The sequence below is a fragment of the Alligator mississippiensis genome, chromosome 1 (assembly GCF_030867095.1).
Source record: "Alligator mississippiensis isolate rAllMis1 chromosome 1, rAllMis1, whole genome shotgun sequence".
Classification (NCBI taxonomy): domain Eukaryota; kingdom Metazoa; phylum Chordata; order Crocodylia; family Alligatoridae; genus Alligator; species Alligator mississippiensis.
Genome location: NC_081824.1, coordinates 329,607,441 through 329,629,042, shown reverse-complemented (window position 1 = coordinate 329,629,042; position 21,602 = coordinate 329,607,441). Strand labels below are relative to the sequence as shown.

The following is a 21,602-nucleotide window of genomic DNA, read 5'->3' as shown; positions in this document are numbered from 1 at the left end:
CTGTCTAACAGATATTTAATAGCATACAATAGATACAGTAGTATTATTTTATTGTGTGGTGTTTTTCATTAAAACTAATTACGAAAGGCATTGACAGATATAAGTAACAGAAAGTATTTAGCAACACAGTAACAGAGCATTTTCCACATCTTACTGTTTTCTCTGAAATCACAATGAAGTCCTCCTCTCTCAACCCACTTAAATGAGTGTGTGGTTATCTGGCCTAAAAATTCTAGCTGGGACCCTTTTGTGAGGTTGCAACAAAAAAGTTATGTCTTAGCCACACACGATAAGGTCTGGGATACCTTTCAGTTGTTATTGTTGTTGTGCTACAATAGTAAAAAAAACAAAAACAAAAAAACAAAAAAACCTGACAGGAAACTGATCAGCAGGGATCCAGATTTTCCATTTTCCATGGAAAACAGAGAAAAACGTGGATTTCACCTTTTACCTGAGAAAAACCCAGACTTCTCATTTTAATGGAGAAACATGCAAATTTGGTAGTTTTGCCAAGAGCGCTCTACAGGCTGGCAGAGTTCCAGCCTGCAAGGGGCTGCAAGGGAGTGGGAGGAGGGTGGTCAGGTAGGGGGCACTAAGTGCATGTATGTGCATATGGCCACCAGGCAGCTTGGAGAGCAGCTCCACAGGTAAGTCTGGCAGGAAGGGAAGGGGGTTTGAGGTTACCCATACAGAGGGAGGGAAGGAGGGAGAGAGTTGGGCAGAGCAGGGGCTGGGGCTGCTGCCCAGTATGGGGGTGCATGGGGCTTGGGGCCCAGGGCTGGAATGCGTAGCTGCAGGGCCTGACGAATAGTGGGATGAGGCCATGGGTGGCTTGTCCAGGAGGTGAGGGGGGTTGAGCCAGCTCTCTGCCACTGCATGCACTACCAAGGGGGCAAGGGGGACCCCTGCCCCCCAGATATGTATGTAGAATGAAAGTGGGCTCGGGGGGGGATTGGTGCTCACTACAGGCTTGGGCTTCCCACCCTCCTGCCCTCCCCTGGGGCCTCTGCAGCCCAGCAGGTGGGACTTGGCATGACAAGACACAGCAAGGCTGGGTGGGGAAGCTCCTCACTGCTGCAACCCTGTGCTACCCTGGTCAGGTGTCTCTTGCCTGCCCCACAGCAGAGAGGGTGGCAGGTCAGGGTCGTGCCCCTCACTGCTGCTGGGCAGGCAGGGGGCACTTCACCAGGGCAGCATGGAGCTTGCAGTAGCAAGGAGCTTCCCTACCCAGTCCTGCTCTGCCCTGCTGTACTGGGTCCCACCTGCTGGGTTGCAGAGGCCCCAAGGGAGGGCAACAGGGTGGGGAGCCCGAGCCCACAGCAGGCAGCCCACTCCTGCCTTTGCCCCATGCACAGATCTGGGGAAGCATGGGTTCCCCCTAAACCTCCAGGAGTGTGCACAGTGGTAGGGAGACAGACCCACAACCCCACCTGAGATTGCAGCAGGCAGCCCACCCCCACCCCACCCCACCCCCCATGGAGTCCACTCTGGCCATACTGCCCACAGTGGGTGAGAGCTGGGCTCTGTGCTCTGCTCTACTGCAGCAGCTGCCCCCGTCCTGCAGGCAGAAGCCAGGGCTTAGGCACTGCTGTGGGGGGCAGGGGGCTGCAGACCCACATCCCTGGCTCCATATCTCTAGCAGCTGGGGGCCCCCTCCAGCAGGGATGGCAGGGCCAGGGGCTGTGAGTGAAGAGCAAGGGGCACCAGCAGGGCTCAGGCAGTTGTGGGGGGAAGTGAGGAGCACCAGCAGGGCCAGGGAGCTGTGGGGGGGTGGGGAGTGAGGGGTACCAGCAGGGCTAGAGGGCTGTTGAGGCGGGGAGTGAGGGGTACCAGCAGGCTGATGGCTGTGGATGAGGAGTGAGGGACACCAGCAGGACTAGAGGGCTGTGCAGGGGGAGTAAGGGGAACCAGCAAGGCCAGGGGGCTATGGTTGGGGAGTGAGGGGCATCAACAGAGCCAGGGGTCTGTGGGTGGGGAGTGAGGGGCCTGGACCTGCATTCTGTGAGATAAAAGGGGCAGGGGGAACTCTGGTTTTCCATAATAAAAAACTCAAAATCAAATACCAAAATTTATATGTATTTATAATTTATTTTATTATAGTTATTGAGGCACCGGTAGGCTTCCAAACTACTTTAAAATTGTAAATATATCAATAAAACTTTATGTTACATTGATATCTATATACATAGTGGCATTTCATTTTAATCATGGATTTTGGTTTTTTTATCAGAGAATTTGATTTTTTTTATAAGAGAAAACAGGATCCCTGCCAATTAGTAGGGTAAAAGGTATGAACAAAGGAGAAGTTCTCCCATGCATTTATGGAGAGGCACTGACTTAGCATTTGTATATAGTATTCTCTGACCATCTTGGTAATATATTGTGGAAATGATTAATAACAGTGTTGCAATAGATATCTGTCTGAGGAAAGGCTAAGTTATAGGGCAGAAAGATAATGGTATCTGTTCTTTTTCTTTTCTGGGAAATCAGCAGTTAAGAAGGTCCTTCTTCTCATGTCTCTACACTACATTTGACTATTTTGTTACACATGTTTGTGCTTGTTTACTGTACTTTGCAAGATCTTTCATTGTACATGTGCCTTCAAGCAGCGGGCATTGCAGTAGGTGTTGAGTAGTTTGAAGCTCACAGTCCCTGGTGGTTGAACCAATGGCATTGTCCCACTTCTTCATTAGTTCCTTGGAATGTCCAACTATTGGTGATAAGAAGGTGAGAAGGTACTAAGGTGACAAGTTAACATAGATAAGGGATATCATGCAACATTGACAACGAATCACAAAATCCATTACTTCCTTATATCATGTCTTTCCCATTACTTTTTTTGAGCCATCTTGTCTGCTTTCACCTTGTCTCTTCACACCAGTACCAAACAGACAGGAAATGCTGGCAGTATGGACCTTCCATTCACCCAAGTATCTAAATAGTCAGTTCTACCAACAATTTAGATAACCAAAAATTTGTTTTTCATGGCTTAGTTCCTTAGTCTGTAAACAGATGCCACCTTTGTGCCACAATAAAAATGTTCATGGTGACATAATGCCCAAACAAACAGATGTCCATGCTCCTTGTCATACTGAAAATGCCCAAAATTGTGGCCATGTCAGGAGGTGGTAAAAATGTGTGCTGGTTCTTTGTGGTGGTCATGTGTTTGCTTTATGGCAGGAAAATGTGGGCAGCCTAGAGCTGCCTGTGATCTCAAACCACCCCAAGCAAATGCTGCCAAGTCTTAAGGGGCCCTGCATGCAAGTAAATTTCTCGGGCATGCATAATCAGGCCCCTGAAAGCCCTGGAGCACCTGACCACTTGTAGAAGTACATCCCAGGAATCCCTTGGTAATCAGCCAGGCATACACAGAATGCTGCCACATCCCAGCTTGGAACAGCCCAAACAGGGTGGCCCAGGGCTGGTCATGACAGCATGGTACACGTGCCCTAGGAATCTCCCACTGGGGGCAGTCCTGGATCATGCCTCTGCAAATGGGAAAAACTGAGGTTCCCTCTTTTACAACATTTGTCAGGGGTGAATCCCTGAAGTCCTGGAAGCAGCAGCAGTCCCAACAGTGCAGGACAACAGATGAAATCTATATCACCCAGTGAAATGGATCAGCTGTGCCAGAGCTGTGCTGTTTATTTATAGTGTTCATAGCTGTTTACAGCCTAAGATATTCTGCTGAAGCCTCATTTATTCCATGATGTAGCTATGAACCCTACAAAAACAATCCATATAAAAGCTAGATTATCATAGGCAGAATCTGTTTTTCTTCACTAGTATGCATTATCACACTCTGCACTTAAACTCTCTGTAATCATCAACTGAGAAAAATATTCTAATTTTGAAGAATAAACAGGATTTGTAAGACATTCATGGGCTGACAGATCTACAGAATGAAGTTATTTTTTAATCTATTGAATAGGCATAGAATTGTTAGTGAAATTCCTCATACTGTTCTTTAACCTTGACTCAAAGATCTCATCTCTAATAACTGTTTCATTTCACTAGCTAGTTGCACTACCTATGTTACAGTTTATGATGATGGGGTCATCAGTCCTCTAGGGCTGAAACCGAGCCCTGGTAATTAACTTCATGATGGCTTCCAAACAACCATTAAACAATGATGATTTCCAGTCACTACCAGATTCAAACTGTGACTTGGAAGTACAAGGTCTTTCAAGCATTACCGGTCTCCTGAGCCATTGTGTTTCTTTCAAGCTTGCTACATTTAGCTAAATTCTTTTCTGTATTATTGTGCAGGAATTCTGTATCAATAACAGCAAGCAGTAAGAACTCAGTAGCCCTTCTCCCAAGAGGTTTCTACATCAGATCTGATTTTTTGGAGGAGAACATTTTCCATGATAATACTAATGCTTAAAAAAATTCCAGTGCTGGAAGAATAGCTTTTATTTATTTACCTAATTTATTTTCTGATAGATAGTTGACCAAAACATACAGAGAGAACCATGAAACACAGCCAGGTCTGATAGGCTTTATACTGGAAATCTTTTTAATCTCTGTTTGTAATGTTATGTCTCTAAATGCAACAATATCATAGAATACTATCACTGAACTTTTGGCTGCATTGAAAGAAAGCTAATCAGTTCCGATTAACTATTAGGAATTTAGAGATGCTATGGAAGAGTGGTATTTTCTTTGAGTACTAATGAGTACACTTGTGTGTTGACTTCACAAATAAATCCATAGCCTCTTTCATAAATCTAATTCTGTAAATAGCACAGTATGGAGTAAAACCTAAACTCATTTGAGGCTTACCTTACTTTGATTTGTTATGGATGAACAGCAAGTCACTATGGTTTCAGTATCTATCTAAAATTCAGAGATGAGGTGCACCTACATCTCACTAAGTCAGACCACAGTTTTAGGATTCTAAATATGGATTTAGGTGGCCAGCTTTAGCCAGCTCTGCTTGTACAATGTCATTAAAGCTTAATTCAAAAATCTGCTTTTCATGTTAAATTTCTACACTGCAGTTTGTGCTTTTGGCTGGACCCCCAAAATTTAGTAACTTCTGGAAATAATTGGGGGGAAAAAAAAAGAGTTAAGCAAAGTATTTTTGAGTATTTTTGAAACTGAAAAAAAAATTGTTTGGCTTTAGTTCAGTTAGGGGCAGATATTCGGAACATGTTTCTATGTAGAATAGCCTAATTCCTAGTATTTATCAACAGTAAGAATTTTTTTAAATATTTCAGTGGTAAATATAGATGGTTGTTACAAGACTACGAATTTATTGGGACATTCTCAAATATTCATAAGATGCTATACAAGTTAATTCTGATGACACAGAACAATTTATTTTTCAATAAATGTATCAATAAAATGAACAAAACAATTGTAATGATATTCTACAAAAACTATTTGAATGGCACCTCACTCCAAAGAACAATTTGTGATAGTATATCGTACCATGTTAAACTTATAAAAAGCCCTGCTTGATCCAGTATAAAGTTTTTGTTGTGCATTAACATCAAATGTTAGCAAATACAATTATAAATATATGGCACAAAATAAATAAGGAATAAAACAAGAAACCTGATAGCTGTTATGTTTGGAGCAATAATTAAATGTGTAGTACTGAGTCAGAAAAATAACAGCTGAGGTTAATAAGAAAGTAACTAAACTGCATGTGGTTGGAACCTCTATTAACTTTCAAAGAATACCGTCTTCAAAACTCACTGACAAAATCTCAAGTGGCAGAACACTTAACCAATAAATTAATGGTGAGAAATGGTACATTATTACAGGAAATTCTCACTGGTGATTCTGTGACCATTTTCATCACTGAGCTGGATATAGAAAATTATCTGTGCATGAACAAAAGTCTAAATAGTCTTGCTTATGACAAATTATGGATTTCTCTGAAGCATCAACTATTGACCAATATTAGAGGCAAATATTTGGATTGCCTAGGATTCTGTGTATCTAATAGTGTCTAACAGGGAAAATACTCAATAACTTATAGTAGTATTGATTTCTAGGACCATGCTTGCAGTTATGATGATTGGTAAGGACATTTGAAAATCTTTTCTGGGGGTACTTTCTGACAGCAGCGCAGTAACTTCCTCACACAAAAACTTGTTGGCAGTCAGAACTGTTCAAAGACCTCCTGATGGAACTTTTCCCATCAGAATATGCTATATTCCATATCCAAACCAAATGGTTGTGTGAAAACATACCAATTTTGCCAAAATTTCTATGGGACATATTTTACTGCAATAAGGTCAAAAGGTTAAGTTTTGATTAATCAAGTGTTCTTTGTTTTGAATTTATCATTACATTTTTAACATTGATGTTGACATTATTATATTTATTTTAGGATATAATAACAGTATTGACGGGGGGAGGAAGTGGTATGAAGGGAAATATAGGATGTAAAAATGGGATAAAGGCAGTGTCACGGGCAGGGTCCTACAGGAGGGCCGTGATCTCCTCAAAGCCCCCTCCCTGTGCCAAGTTGGCTCAAGGGCACCCTCAGATTCTCGCCTGCCACGTCTTTGATGTTCCAGTGTATTAGGGAGGCTGCCTCGTGTCTCCTTAGACACGGTTACTTCTGGCCCCGTGAACTCCCGGACTCTTCGTGGGTCTCACTCTACAATGGGTGCTTCAGGGGCACCCTAGCCTTAAGGGCTATGCGTGGCTCTAACCACCTCTTATACCATGCCCCAAGCCTCACAGTTGGAATAGACATTGTTCGGTCTCTCTGTCTACATTCACGCCCGTCTCTCAGGCCTTCTCAGTACCGCTGCCCCCTCCTGGGGCTCTCCTTGCCCACTCTGGGCCTTCTCAAGAATGCTGCCCCTCTTCTGGGGCTCTCCGTGGCTGCACTGGGCCTTCTCAGTCAAACTGCCCTCTCTGGGGACTCTCCTCTAATGCTGCCCTCTCTTGGGGCTTGCCAGTAAACTGTCCCCTTCCCTGGGGCTCGCCGGTAAGCTGTCCCTTTCCCTGGGGCTCACTGTGCCTGCACTAGGGCTTCTCAACCACCCCTCTCTGCGGCTGGGGTCTATGCACCCTGCATGCAGCGCCCTTACTGGCGCTGGGGTCCCCACGCTGCTGTGGGTCCCCTATGAGGCCTCCTCCAACCCCTAATAACCTCACCCAAACCACCAGTGTAACAAACAGCAACACAAACTGGAGCCCCCTGGCTATAACTTAAACATAAGCCGCCTGGCTATAACAACATTGCTCAAGCATCTTAGAGCTGCCATAAGCTGTACCTGCGGTCGGGCTTCTTCCTGCATCCTGGCTTAGGGAGCTCCTGCCTCTTTGGCTGCTGGCAGGGAACTGCCGCTGGTCTCCTGCCTGTGATTTATATAGGAGCCAGGCCCTGCCCCTTTCAGTCAGCTGACCTCCTGGTTGCCCTGGCAACCCACAGCTGGGCTCCTTATTCCTGGCTAGGGCTCTTTCCCTGGCAGTTTCCCCTCTTTAGGAGCAGGGCACCTAAGTGCCCTGTGACAGGCAGATAGAGGGAGAGTAATCTGGGGAAATGAAGTAAAGTAAGGCAAATCAACTAAGGCCTTAAAGTCAATGTCCATGACTGTCTTCTGTTAACCACTACTCAAATATACCCTTTCAAGAATAAAGTGGTCCTAGACGAGGATCAAGATATAGTGATGTAGCAACACCTTCCCCCAAATCCACAGAGAGGTTAAAAAGTTTTAAGTTATGCACACTGAGTTCTCACCTTTAGCTGATTAATTTTAATGTCCTTCTGTATACCCATGGAACCAAAACCCACTTGATCACTTTATTACATGGGCAGAGATACATTCTTTATTTAAATTACTGTATGAGATAATTTTGTGTTAAAGAGGTATAAAAATGTTTATTCATGTTAGCTTATAATTACTAAAACTTTCATTATTCCGATTTTTAAATAAACATTTTTTTTGTTTTACATCTTTTAAATTGTTTGTTTTCTTTTAAATAGTTTGTTTTGGAATAACAGTTATAATAATACTCTGGAGTTAATGTTGCCTTACATGAAAATGGCAGTTGAGAGGAGTACCCAATTATCTATTTTTGTCTAGCTTCCCACTAGAGTACAACTAGTTTATACTAGAAGGCATTGGAAAAGAATAAACAAGAAGAGTCAAGACAAAATGAAAGAATAAAATATTAGTCTTTATAAATGACTGTATTAATTTGTGACCTACATTTGATTCAAGAATAAAGCAGTCCCAGATGAGAAGCCAGCTATAGTGATGCAGCACCACTTTATCTCTAAATTCAAAGAGAGGTTAAAAGTTTCAAGTTATGCATACTGACTTCCCATCTTTTATTTGCTTCTTTTTTAAAACCATAAGACTAATGTAGCTATGTGGACAATTAGTTTTCTACATTTTACAAAACTAGAAAATGTCCAAAAACACATTTCCAAATTTGGGAAAATGTTAGTATTCCTCTCCTTCCTCCATTTTTAACCAGCTTTTTATTTTACTTTAAAAATCCTCAACTTTGTAGCAAAAAAAGCTACTTATGAGTTATGACTAGACACACAAAGGTACTCACATCATCAGTACTTCTTTCTCAGCTTCACAGTAATCCTGACCACTTTTGAACGATTGAACTATTGGAAAATGAATTTAGGGTTAAATTTTCAAAGATGGAAGGTTAATATTAAGCACCTAAACATATATTTAAATGCCTAGATAAATGGCTTGATTTTCAGACTTTCTGAGAATTCTAAGTTACCATTGTCTTGTTTTCCCTTTTGTTATTCTATTCTTCAGTATCCACAAATATTTGTCAAGTATTAATCTTGCCAATGCCACCCACATGCAAAAAGCTTCTGTCTGAAAAGATGGTTTAGAAACAATAGCATGAATTGCATCATGAGATGTGTTCTTGTTTAGCAAATACACAGAAAAGTTTTTCAACAAAACAGCAAAGGTTTACTACAAGGAGGAAATTATCAAAAACTATTTTGTATATTTTTTTAAAAGACACAGTTTTGGCCAGCTGTCAAGAAACAACCACTTTAAAGCACAAATTAATTCTTATTCTATTTCTTTCTCTTGTTTTTTTAATTGTTTTTGCTTGCTCTACAAGGTTGAGAGCCAACAGGTCAGTATGTTCATAAGGATTCAATCTAGTTCTGTGCGCAGTGGGGAGTTTACTTGATGGTTCTTTGAACTGAGATTAATAGCTTAGCTAACCCTTTTTGATCCTGCCATTTTGAAATGCTTTTAGGAATATCCGATTGAACCCATTTCCCTATAGCAACCTCCTCCAACTTTTACTCATGATGACTTTCACTGTTCTTTTTTATAATTAAAAGGGTATGGATCCTGCAGGGTTCAAATTCCACTAGAGCAGACCTTCATCAATAATAGTGGGGAAAGTATATTTCTTTTTCTGTCATTTGTACTGAGTTGTTTCCCAGGTGAGTAAATCCTTTTTATGGGAAAAAAAAATCATTTGTATACAGTCCAATACTCATCCAGGGAAATCAGTTTTCTTTCATGTTATACCTTCTCTGAAAGCAAATAATAACAAGCAGAACCCCATGCCTCCTGAAGACAGCTATTCTAATACTATGCAAAGTATTAAATACTTCATAGAGCTGCGGGGAGTCAGGGAGAGGTGCCACATAAATTGTAGTGCACATGTGTCTGCACATACTTTTTACACACTATAAAGGATCTCCATCTTTTGCTTCCAGTTGGAGAACACAGATGTAAGTTACAATCAATGCCTGGTAGGCCCATACTCTGGCTGCAGGCTAGGGAATGAATTAATCATTCGACTTGAACTGGGCACAGATACTCAGAAAGGATTTTCAGGAACACTCAGCCTTGGCTTAGAGTTTTGTCAGATAAAATTAAAGCGTGTTTCAGTAGAGGTTGCAATAGGAGGAAAGTTAAGCCATTCCAAGTGCTTTCTAAAATGCCATCCTCAGGCTTTGTATAGGTGGAACAAATTCAATGAAATAAGCAGAACTGACATTTGCATGATTCTAAGCTTTGAGACACTTCAAAATTTTTATTTTATTTTTCTGTAAAGCAAATTGCAGTGTATCAAATCTCTCCTAAATCTCTTCTAAATCTCTCCTAGCAGCAGGTGTTTCCCAATTAACATGCTTGGCACTTCTATATAAATATGTGCCAGAGAATGGACATTTTAAAAATTGTACGTACCCCTTTGCAAAATGCATTTCAACAATTTAAGGTCAACATTTATTTGATGATTGTGTGTACCAAATGGGAAAGGAACTTCTTAGCTGTGGCATCAACAGCCTGTTAGTATGATAGATACCAATCAAGAGAGACTAATTAGCACATCTGAAGTGGCATAGTGTGCCAACAAACTTATGTGATCCAGCTCCCAGTACATATGCCATGATGGGGAGCACAGGTTAATTAGAGGGAAGGGGAGTTTCACTGTTAAATATACTCTTATAAAATGCTTTGCAGTCCCATCATTCACTCCATCTTGCCTTACTCTTTGTTTCCAGTATTTGGCTTTATAAAAAATCCATATAGGACCAGTCCATTCATATATTTTCTGTAAAATAGTAAACACAGGATTTCCAAATCTGTTTGGTGGTGTCCAAATATTCCTCTTACTAAAGTTAATAGGAGTTTTATGACTGATTCCAGTGGGAGTAGATTTAGACCAACACAGTGGTAGACCAACCTACCCACCCAATTCTTAAAATATCATATTAGTTTGTATTTTGCCATTACTATAATTATAATCCTTTCACGATTACAAATATTCAAAAAATAAAAAACACTTCAGAATACTTCAGGACACTTTAAGTTTCCCTCTACAGTTCCCAGCACGTTGCTTTGTTATTTAGTTTGCAGTTTGGAAATTCCAATTTAATTTAAAAACCCAATTATGTTACATGCAAAAGAATAATTACTATAAATATTAATTCAATCATAATTGAGTCTGAAGGCCATTTTCATGTACAGCTACGGTAAATCATCATTGCTCCATTGATTTTAATGGAGTTTTGAAAAAATCATACCAGCTAGTTATCTGCCCATCAAATCTCAAAGCCTATGAAATGGTGGAAGCAAAGGCTTGATCCTTGGACTGTTATTCATGTGAGTAACCTTATGCAGACTCATAGACAGAGTACATAATAAGGCCCAAAGACAAGAATAAAGGGCAAGATAAGGGGGTTTAGATTTTCAGGATCTGATCCAATTTTCATTAAAGTCAACTGAGAAAGTTACATGAACTTTAATACATCCATCACAGCATCAATCATTAAAGTGCAAAGGATCTGCTGCAAAGTGTTATGAGGTCTCAGCTCCAGTGGTAGGTAATATAAGTTGAGGGCACTAGAGATCCAATCCATATTCATTCAATAGACACCTCCATCTAGGAATACAATGCCTAAAAATTATATTTCTGTCCCCAGAATTGTGACCCAAATAGAGAACATTAGGTACTTAGAATCTCAATACAGTCAACAAAAAGAATTTAGGCACCTCTGAAAAGCAATCCAAATAGAAAAGGGTAGAGCTAGCGTAATGTATCTGGGCTTTCTATAAAGAAAATGAGGAGAGGCAGATGCTTCCAAAGGGTGATTCACAGAACTCAGGGGTAACTAGAGGGACAGTAATCAATAGGATCATGTATACCCAAACTCCTTTCTCTCTCTTGTGTTTAGGGCTCAAATCCAACTTCCAATTATGTGGGCAAGTATCTCTTATGGCTACGTCCAGACATGAGTGAATGTTTGGTTCCCTAAGGACAAGTAGCAGTGGCACACCTTGCACCGCCACTACTTCTTCCCGGGACGTGCCCATACCATGCACACTATGGCACACTATGTATGGCACATGGCAAGGTGCCCCTGGTGGGGCAGGGAAGGCTGAGGCCCAGCAGCCTTATGTGGGATCCTGGGAGCCTCCCAGGGCTGCAGTCACATTGATTCTGCCATGTGAAGCCTGGCCAGCAGCTGCAGTGCAGCTCTGGGCAGCCCAGCTCTGCTTTTTAGCAGCGTGAGCAGTCAGAGTGTGTGTTGCACCATTTTTTTGCCACATTTATTTTTTACCCCTGGATATTCAGGGGTTAAAAAAACCCAAAGAAAACCTCCACCAGCACAGTTCACACTTGGGCAGTGCACCCTTGTATCATGAAGAACACTGGACTGTACGGTATGTGGCACTGCAAATGTATTTGCAGCGCCACATACCACACAACTGCATTCATCTGGATGCACCCTATGGCTGCATTCCCACAGGCAGGGGCATATGGTTACCATGGAGAAAAAAGCAGCGGCACAAATTTGTGCTGCTGCTTTTTGCCCTGGTGCATGCTAATTAATACATGGTTGGTTAGCAGAGGGAAAAATGCTCTGGGTGGGGTAGGGGAGGCTGAGGCCAGCACCTGGGCTGACCCCAGCAGCCTTACCTGGTGGTCTCCTAGGACTCTAGCAGCAGTGATCCGGGTGTATAGAGCCTGTCCAGCAGCCAAAGCATGGTTCTGGTTAGCCAGAGCTGCTGCCACATGTGCTGCCCAGCCTTTTTTCCACATTTTTTTTTTATACTTGGGTTTCCCAGTATCTAAATTTGGCTCCCCTTGTTGCAAATATGCAGTGTAGAGAACGAAATCATATGTGTGGGGGGATACATTTTCCAGCTCCTCAAAAGCCTTTGAGGTGCTGCACAACACACGTGCACTCATGTGGATGCAGCCTACGTGGCTAGTATTATTCAGATAAGTGGAAGCATTTAGGCAGATTTTAGATTTTACTCCAGATTCAATTTAGCTCACAGTCCCCCAGCATCCTATGATGCTTTACATACAACCCCCCACAAACTGCCTCCCCCAAAAGGTGGGCAGGCTAACCTTGGTCCAAGCTATCTGCTCCAGCAGAGCAGGGAGGTATGCTCTAGCACTCCCTGGCTTCTACCCTGGACCACTGCTGGCATGTAGCTGCATTTCCAGAATCAAGTGAATGTCTGTTCACTTGCTTATCAGTTCAATTTACACAGCTTAAACTAACCTGTGAAGATTGAATCAATTCATCCTCAGGCTTCTTTGCTCAGCCCATGTCATTGGCTATGCTCTGCCAGGAACACCCTCTACACTTCTGATTGAAAATGGCCCACTGAACAGCTAAGAGCAGATCATGGGTTCAGAAAGAACATGTCAGTGAGATAGGAACCATGTTGGAAAGGTGAAGTCTTGGGTTCTGGTCCCTATTCCACAATAGGGCTTACCTACTACTGTTTATCCAAAGACTAGAAAATGGTAAATGCAGAAACAGTGCTGAAGGCAGGAGCAAGGACCAAAACCTAGTGTCCCCTCATTGTCCATCTTACTAAGTTGCACTCCCTTTAGCTTGTTCTCTTCCTGGCCCCCCAGAGAAACCTTGTAAAAATCCAGGAAGCTCTAAAAGACACAGAAAGCATCAAGCAAGTCAGTGCCATGACAGTGCAGATTTCCACATGACACTTAAACTGTGCTTCTGCTGCAGCATGGAGCTAACATAAAGCCAAACCATGGAACCATATGTGTTTATTAATTTATCTTGTGTCCTATTTACAGGACATTATTAACTGTATGTAGTTAGTGATGGGAAGTTGATTGTTTTCGATCATCTCTGATATCTCCATAATGTAATATAATGAGATATAACATCTTAAAGAAATTCCTATTAATAAAAAATGATGGCCAAGATTGTTTGCTGCAGTAAATCAGTTTACCATCACTAAAGTTAATAAAACGGTCCTTGATTATACCACCTGTGAATCAGACTTATTGTTTTCTCCAGGTGTGAACTCATCTGGACTCAAGTGAACTAAGATCAGGCTGGCCACTTTTTGCCTGATTTAACCTCCCCCAACACCTGTACAAGTTGGCATTTCGATCAAACTAATCCTAGTTAGGTCATTCTAAGTGTAATGTCTGCAAATACCCCATATAACATTACTGCTTGATGAAGAAGGCTGATGAGTCAGAGTACAAACTGCTGTTGTGCAATAGAAAAAACATGCTGTTGAGATACTTGATAATTAGACTAAGTGAAAATGCTATCTAAACTAGTACTAAAATGTTCAGTATTATTAGAATGTTAGTATTTGTATTGCATTACATCCTCTGACCAAATAATACCATACTGGGCATGTCTTTCATTTTGACTAAATGCTTTCAGATCTCTTACTAATTTCCATGTTTCTTTGTCCCCAAAATTGCAACCTGATCCAGACCACATGGCACTAGCCCTGATAGAAAACCTCAGTATACATGGTCAGGATTGGAAATCACAAAAACGTGTGAAGTTTAAAGGAGAGATCCAGACCCATGTGGCAAAGAACCATATAATCATACTGGAGGGAAACCAGAATAACTATCCCATCCAATGGGATAATTACTAGAAGGCTTTGTATATGTTTCCTCCTTTCTGACCTACATACTTGTTGTAGCCTGTAGTGTGTTTTTATGGTATCTTTTTGACATATAGATCATAGCAACAGCAAAATGAAAATTATAACTTAAACAGGAGAAAACCTCAGAAATGATAGCCTGAAATAAACTGGTATTTCATAATGTCTATATGGTTTTGAGGGGAGAAAAATGAAATACCTAACTGCAATCGGTCATATATAGAGACCTTCTTTCTGAGTGACAAGGCAGTGGAGCAGATTTTTTCATGCAATGCAGCTGCTATTATGTTATTCCTTTTTGTACAAAGAAACCAGAAACATATTATGGCATTCACCCCAATGTAGGGGAATCCTCAAATGGCCTAGGGACAGTATAGCAATTCCTTCACTGTGCACTTCCAGCTGCCTGCTTAGTATGTGTAGTTGAGAAAAAAAGGGTCATAGCTATGCCCCAGTGCTTTCCATCTGGTGTAACAGCTCCTTGGTGCACCAACAGCCAGTGCAGAGCAGTCTTCAAGGAAATGTAATTTATGGCTGTCAGCCGACTTTGTGAACGGCTACTAACCAAAGGGAAGAATAGTAAAAGGTTGGTTTACTTTCAAGCCATCCCCAACCCCCCACCCCTGTGCTGATTGGCCTATGTGAGCTTTTCATCTGAGAATATGGGCAACATTGTTCAAAGGTATATTTGGATTTCTTTTTCCAAGAGAAAAAAAAAAACTGCATACAAATTTTCACAAGGAACATCATAACTAAATGAAATATAAATATATCTATGTGGTTAATGTTATGCATTACAAAATTGTTTAGAATATATTATTCTATATAATAGCAAAGGAATGTAACATTTATCATATGAGTAGGGCTTAGAAGAACCTGGCTTATTAGGCTAGCAAAACAAATGTTTAGAAGTGATATAATCACCCTTGATAAATACAGCATGGGTGGAAGGAAGTGGAGGTTAGGACATTCACTTGGACTTGGGTTTAGGCACTTTTTAGTCTGCATCCACATGAACATGGATGTTTGTTTTCCCTGGGACAACTAGCAGTGGGACACCTTGTGTTGCTGCTACTTGCCCCCAGGGAACACCTGAACTACACGCCCTCTGGTGCATGGCAAGTTACCCCGGGTGGGGTAAGGGAGGCTGTGGCCAGCACTGGGCTGGTCCCAGGAGCCTTACCTAGGCTCCTGGAGGCCTCTGGGAGCTGCAGCAATGGTGATCCTGTTGTTTGGAATGTGGCTGGAAGCTGGAGTGTGGCTCCAGCTAGCCAGACTCCGGTTTTGGCCAGCATGCACTGTCTCCACACCTGGTGCCCTGCTATTTTTTGTACTTTTTTTTTACCCTGGGATCTCCTGGAGTCAAACTCTCCACCCTCTGCACTGCTACTGCACAGTGCAGAGAACACCTGAATGTGTGGTATGTACTGCATGGTCACACTTGTCTGGATGCGGTTTTAAGGGCCTTTTAGGGTTTGGTGCTTAGTGTTGCCATTTAGGTGCTCACTTGCTGTCCAGAAGGAGCTAACTTGAGTACACTTTTAGGCACTTTGAGAGAAGGTCAATGTTTGAATTCTGAACAACAAATAACTATATTGATCCACAGATTTAGGGTAGAATTACATTTCACTACTACATATCCAAATGATAGTTTTCCAGATTTATAAGTGGCATTTTTAGCACTTACACAGCCTGCTGCCACCTTTTGCTGCCTTTTAATAGAAAATAGAAAGCCAATCACCTGTTTGTGAAGAAACGAATTTGGTGTTAAGTCTTGGTGGCAATATTGGACCTAAATCTTGGAGAGGGACATGATTTCAGCTATACCATCATCTTTGGTGTTTCCAATTGGATGGTTTAGATCAATGTTGTGAATCTCATTCGTATGTGCCATATGAGATATAGGGAACTTATGCACCTAACCCAGGTTAGGGTATTTATTTGGGTTTTGGCTTCCGCTTTTCACCCACAAATTGAAGAATAACTGAGAAATTTAAAAATAAAACAAAAAAAATACAGTTTCATACAAAAAGGCATTTTGACCTATTCTAGTTGAAATGTAGAAAGTTTCCCTTTTGCTACTATAGCCTGCATAAACTTCTTGCCTGACCTAGAGATAAGCTAATGCATTTTCTCTCTCTCATATCTATCTATCTATCTATCTATCTATCTAGTAGCAAAAGGGAAAATTTTTACTTTTCAACTAGAGTAGGTCAAAATGTTTTTTGTATGAAACTATATATATATATATATATATATATATATATATATAAATTCTATCCAACTGCATTTTATTGAGTTTATAACCTCTCTTTATTTCTTGGATTGATTCAAGACTGGTATTGAAGAAACACCAATTAAGTTTAAACTTTAGTGTCAATCTAAATCATATTTTGCTCAGATACCAGGATGACTCCCTAACAAAGTTATTGTTTTTTATGTTACTTGTACTTTGTCTGTTATAAAATTTATTCTCTCCTATCAAATAATTAGGATGTATTTTTGCTTTATCTCTGAAGTCTGAAACCTCCTGTCCTGAAACCACTTTCCAATATCTTCTCCAGTCCCTCTTTTTAGAAAGTTTGCCTTGCCTCTTTGGAGTTGGAGAAAACACTTGTCCACACTCAGCAGCTATAAAAAAGGATTTTCCCAAACTCTTATATATATTTTCTCCTTCTCCAAAATAATCAAATCATGAAGCCTGACATTTACTGTAAAATCATATTAAATGATAATGAAATTCTCTCATACCTTAAGGTTAAATGAATGGAGAGAGAGAACTAATACAAATGCTTTTAAGAGTCCATAACTTGGTCACTGCACTAAGTGGTCATCAAAGCTGGAAGTAGTTATAAGAGCTATTTGAAAAATGAGAGAATACTGTTTATTATCTTGAAGTATCAAGATATAAAATGGCTAGGCCTAAGAGCTTTAGGTATTCCCAGGTGAGGATTCTCCAATTTTCATTCCTGTTTAGCTACCAAATTTTTTTTGCAAATTGAAATGGGACCCTCTGACTACTTAGCTATACGCACACAGAACACTCGTAATATGCCCCAACACCTCAGACCAGTGAAGGTCATCTAATAAATCCTTTTCAATTTATATTATTAAATGCAAATCTAATACAGTCTAATAAAATGTGTAGAAAGGGTATGTACAGATGTTACACTTAAATTGACTTCACTACTATTAGGTCAGTCTAAGTATAGATCTGTTCAGGGACATTAGATAGCGCAAAAACTGGATTGACTGATCTAAACTTAGGTCACCTAAGGAGGCAATCTAAGTTAGATAAGGAACAGGTTAGCCTGAGCTAAAGAGTGTCTGTACACATTCAGAGCACAGGCCCAGGCCTGGGAAATCCCAGCTGTTCAGCCCAGTCCTGGGGCTGCACTTTTCTTACCCTTCCCTCCCCCCGCCCCCACCTATAGTATTTGTAACCCCCTGAGCATCCAAACCCCAGATAGACAACACTCCACATGGACTTGGTGGCTCCCCGATTCCATCTGCACCTTCTTCCACCCTGACTTAGATCAGTTTCCCAGCGTGGCTCCCAGTCCTGGCAAATGTGTGCCCATGCTGGACCTAATCTAGGATCACCCAGTTTAAAGTAAATTGGGTCCCAAAAACGTGCATGTACACAAAGTCTCTATTAGCATAATCTTAAAAAATAGAGTATCCAGAAAAACAAAGGTATCAGAAACTTTCAGTCTCTTTGATTAGCCTTTCAGCCACCAGGTTCTCCTTTTCCTCTTCATCATGGTCCTTGCCTTTATACTGTTCCCTCTGGAAGATGTCTGCTTAGCTTTGTTACCTGATGCCACATTGAGGCAGATCATCTGCTGATCCCATTGCTCTCTCTCACAAACTAGAATCTCAACACTTTCAGAGACTTTTTTATGGGACAAACAAGTAGGGCTGTGTATCAGAGCTTCAGATCCAGAGAAGCTTCAGACACTTTGGGGTCTGAAGCACTGGCCTTGTTAGAGTTCCCAAAGCAGTTCGGAGCTTCTGAAGCACTTTGGAGCCACCTCAGAGCCACCTCAGAGATCCGGCCATAGGATAGAATGGGGAAACAATAAAATATCTATAACTTTGTCGGTTTTTGTCCAATTTGGAGGAAATTTTCAGGGGTTGTAGACTCTGCAGAGAGCATGAAGTCTGCCAAGTTTCAAGAAGATTGGTGAAGATGTTTGGGGGGGAACTGCACCTCAAGCTGTGGACAAGCAAAACTCATGCCATGGGTGACACTGCATGCGTTAAGTTGCAGTGGGGTGACAGCTGCAGGGATGGTGGCCCCTGCTGTTGAGGAGATCAGTGCAGGGGGGTTCTGCGGCCCTGCACCCCTAGCTGCTAACAAGCAAAACTCATGCCATGGGTGCTTGTGGGACTGATTGTCTCTGTCTTGGGGCATGGGAGACACTACTGCAGGCTTGGCTGCTAAGCTACTGTGTTACCAGTTACCAATCAATCATCATGATTCACTCAGGGACCAGCTCAATACACAGGACCTAGCTAATGTAGCCAATTAATTGCCATCAATTAGCACCTACAAAACCAGACTAAGGAGAGGAAAGATACAGACAATCAACTGCCCCAAGACAGACACAGTCAGTCCCACAAGCACCCATGGCACGAGTATTGCCTGTCAGCAGCTAGAGGTGCAGGGCCCCAGAACCCCCCTGCACAGATCTCGACAGCTGTCAGGCATCATGGCCTGAGCAGGGGCCACCATCCCTGCAGCTGTCACCCCGCTGCGCCTTGACACACACAGGGTCACCCATGGCACAAGTTTTGCTTCTCTGCAGCTTGAGGTGCATTTCCCCCCAAACCTCTGCACCAATCTTTTTGAAACTTGGTAGGCTTTGTGGCCTCAGTAAGAGCTACCATTCTTGTAGGCTTGACCCCCCTGTGGTGTAGCGCATAGATGTGACATGAGTTTTGCTTTCAAGAATTTGGGGTACAGTTCCCCCCAAAACCCCTAAACCAATCTTCTTGAAACTTGGCAGGCTCTGTGGCCTCACCATGGGCCATCACTGCTACAGTTTTCACCCCCCTGTGGTGTAACACACAGCCGTGACATGAGTTTGGCTTTCAAGAATTTGGGGTACATTTCCCCAAAACCCCTGCACTGATCTTCTTGAAACTTGACAGATTTCATGCTCTTGGCAGAGGCTACCATCTCAGTAAGTTTTATCCAAATCAGACATAAAACAACAAAGTTATTGATATTTCATTGATTCCCCCATTATACCCTATGGCCGGATGTCTTTGGAGCCGCTTCAGCCAGATCAAGGCGGAAACCCAGTCCAGAGCTGTGGATCGGATCACTGCCATCTGAAGCAGCTGGATCTGAAGCCAGATCAGATCACTGCCAACTCACACAGGCCTACAAACAAGGCTTAAATAAGAAGTTCCAGGGGTGTTGACATTGGCTTGGTATAGCAGTTTTGAGTTCCTTTTTGATTCCTAATATGAGGATGGATCTTGGAATCATTTGTGCACCTTTATAATACCTCTGGACTACAGTAGGGAGTGAGGCAGTGAAGTGTGGTGCATTCACTCTTTAAATGCCATAGCTGGAAAAAAGATAGTGTAGCTGCTCTTGAAGTGGTATTTGACATGGATCACAAGTCACCTGTCTCTGGCTTGGTTTTTAGTGCATTCCCAGTGCCATCCTAAGAATGAGGAATGCTTCACTGGGATAGTGTCCTAGCACAATCCAGGGGCATGCTCTTTTTTTTTCTTCCATCCTCAGGTGCCTTGTATGTTGTTTTAAATTGAATGGTGTCTTTCTTGTGAATATGCTTTTTATAGAGCCTGAAAAGCTTATGATGTTGATGGATGATGATAATGCTTAGAAAAAATTGCTGATTAATACAATGATAATATTTGCTCTGCTTGTTTTTTACTACAGAAGCTTAAGGACTATAATGTGCAATCTTCCCCATGCATGAAGATGTTTGCTATTATCTCTTCATAAAATAAGGCTGGAATCTTTATGAAGGATTTTGTCAGTTTCAAAAGAGCTTGCATACTCATTGCCTAGATCCAGATGTGAAGACACATAGGGTTTGTGGCACCACAAGCCTCTCTGTGGTGCCACAAAGTACTCATGCTGCACATTAAACCATGCATGGCACTGCTAATCTGTAGCACTGGGGCAAAATCTGCTACCAGGTTTTCCTGGAGTGGGGAGCAGGCAGCCCTAGGCTACCTGTTCCCCTGTCTCAAGGTATACTGCTCCTCAGCCAGCCGCTCCATGGCTGGCTGGGGCACAGGGTGCCTCAGCACAGGGGCTCCACAGTGGCACACAAAGGCAGAAGAACAGCCAGCCCAGGGCCGCCTGCTCCCCCATCCTGAGGCACACTGTGCCCCAGCCAACCAGAAAGCAGCTGGCTGGGGTGCAAGGTGTCTCAGTGTGAGGGCTCTGAGCAGAGCTGTGCATAAAGCAGAGCTGTGCTGTCTGCTCCGCCATCTCCATGTGTTGCCCTGGGAGGTCAGGCCAACTCTCAGGATCTCAGTATTGCACTGTTAGACAGGAGGGTGTGATACAATTGCACATATACAAACACACAAATAAATTAGGTGCATACACACATACACACTACCAGCTCAGGCATATACACATCAAACCAGCCTAGGCACATGCATACCTATCACCAATTCAAGCACATACACACTACACACTAAAAATTAGACAAAACTCAAATGTCAATATCTGCACACACAGTACACATACACAGATCACTAATTCATATATCATGCACACAATGATATATATAGATATAGATATATACATACATACACACACACTTACCAGTTCACACACATACAACCCACCTACACATAAGTAAGTTCCTAACTTGGATGGTACAGTGTGTATGCGTGTGCTTGGGGTACCTGGGATACTTGGGGGAAGGTTAAGGTGAGAGAGAGAGAGTTAAAGTGTGGGAGTGAAAATTGCCAGAACCAGGATTAGAACTGGTGGACCAGAGAGAAGCTGACTGAGGAACTGAGGCTTGGGTTTCGTTAAGATCAAGTGGCCCCAGGGTTACTTGAGGTCACTAGTGCATGGGGGGGAAAGAAGCCTGGTGGCAAGGAGGAGACAGCAAGGAAAGAGAGATGGACAGAAACCTGGGAGCTTGGGGCTGGAAACTGAGGCAGACAGCTCAGATAATGGGGGGAGGGGGCAGATAAGTGGTGGCAAGGAGGAGA

At 42.2% G+C, this 21,602-nt stretch overlaps 1 long non-coding RNA gene across 1 annotated transcript in view; it reads right to left on the bottom strand.

The window, feature by feature from the left end:
* Window positions 1-2,068: 2,068 nt before the first annotated feature.
* The window catches only part of LOC109284995 (uncharacterized), a 129,970-nt gene continuing 110,436 nt past the window's right edge, over window positions 2,069-21,602 (bottom strand). The window contains exons 2-3 of the long non-coding RNA XR_002092658.2: window positions 8,539-8,596; window positions 2,069-2,710 (exon numbers count right to left, since the gene is read on the bottom strand). This is a non-coding gene — a long non-coding RNA (uncharacterized LOC109284995). The remainder of the gene's footprint in view (window positions 2,711-8,538; window positions 8,597-21,602) is intronic.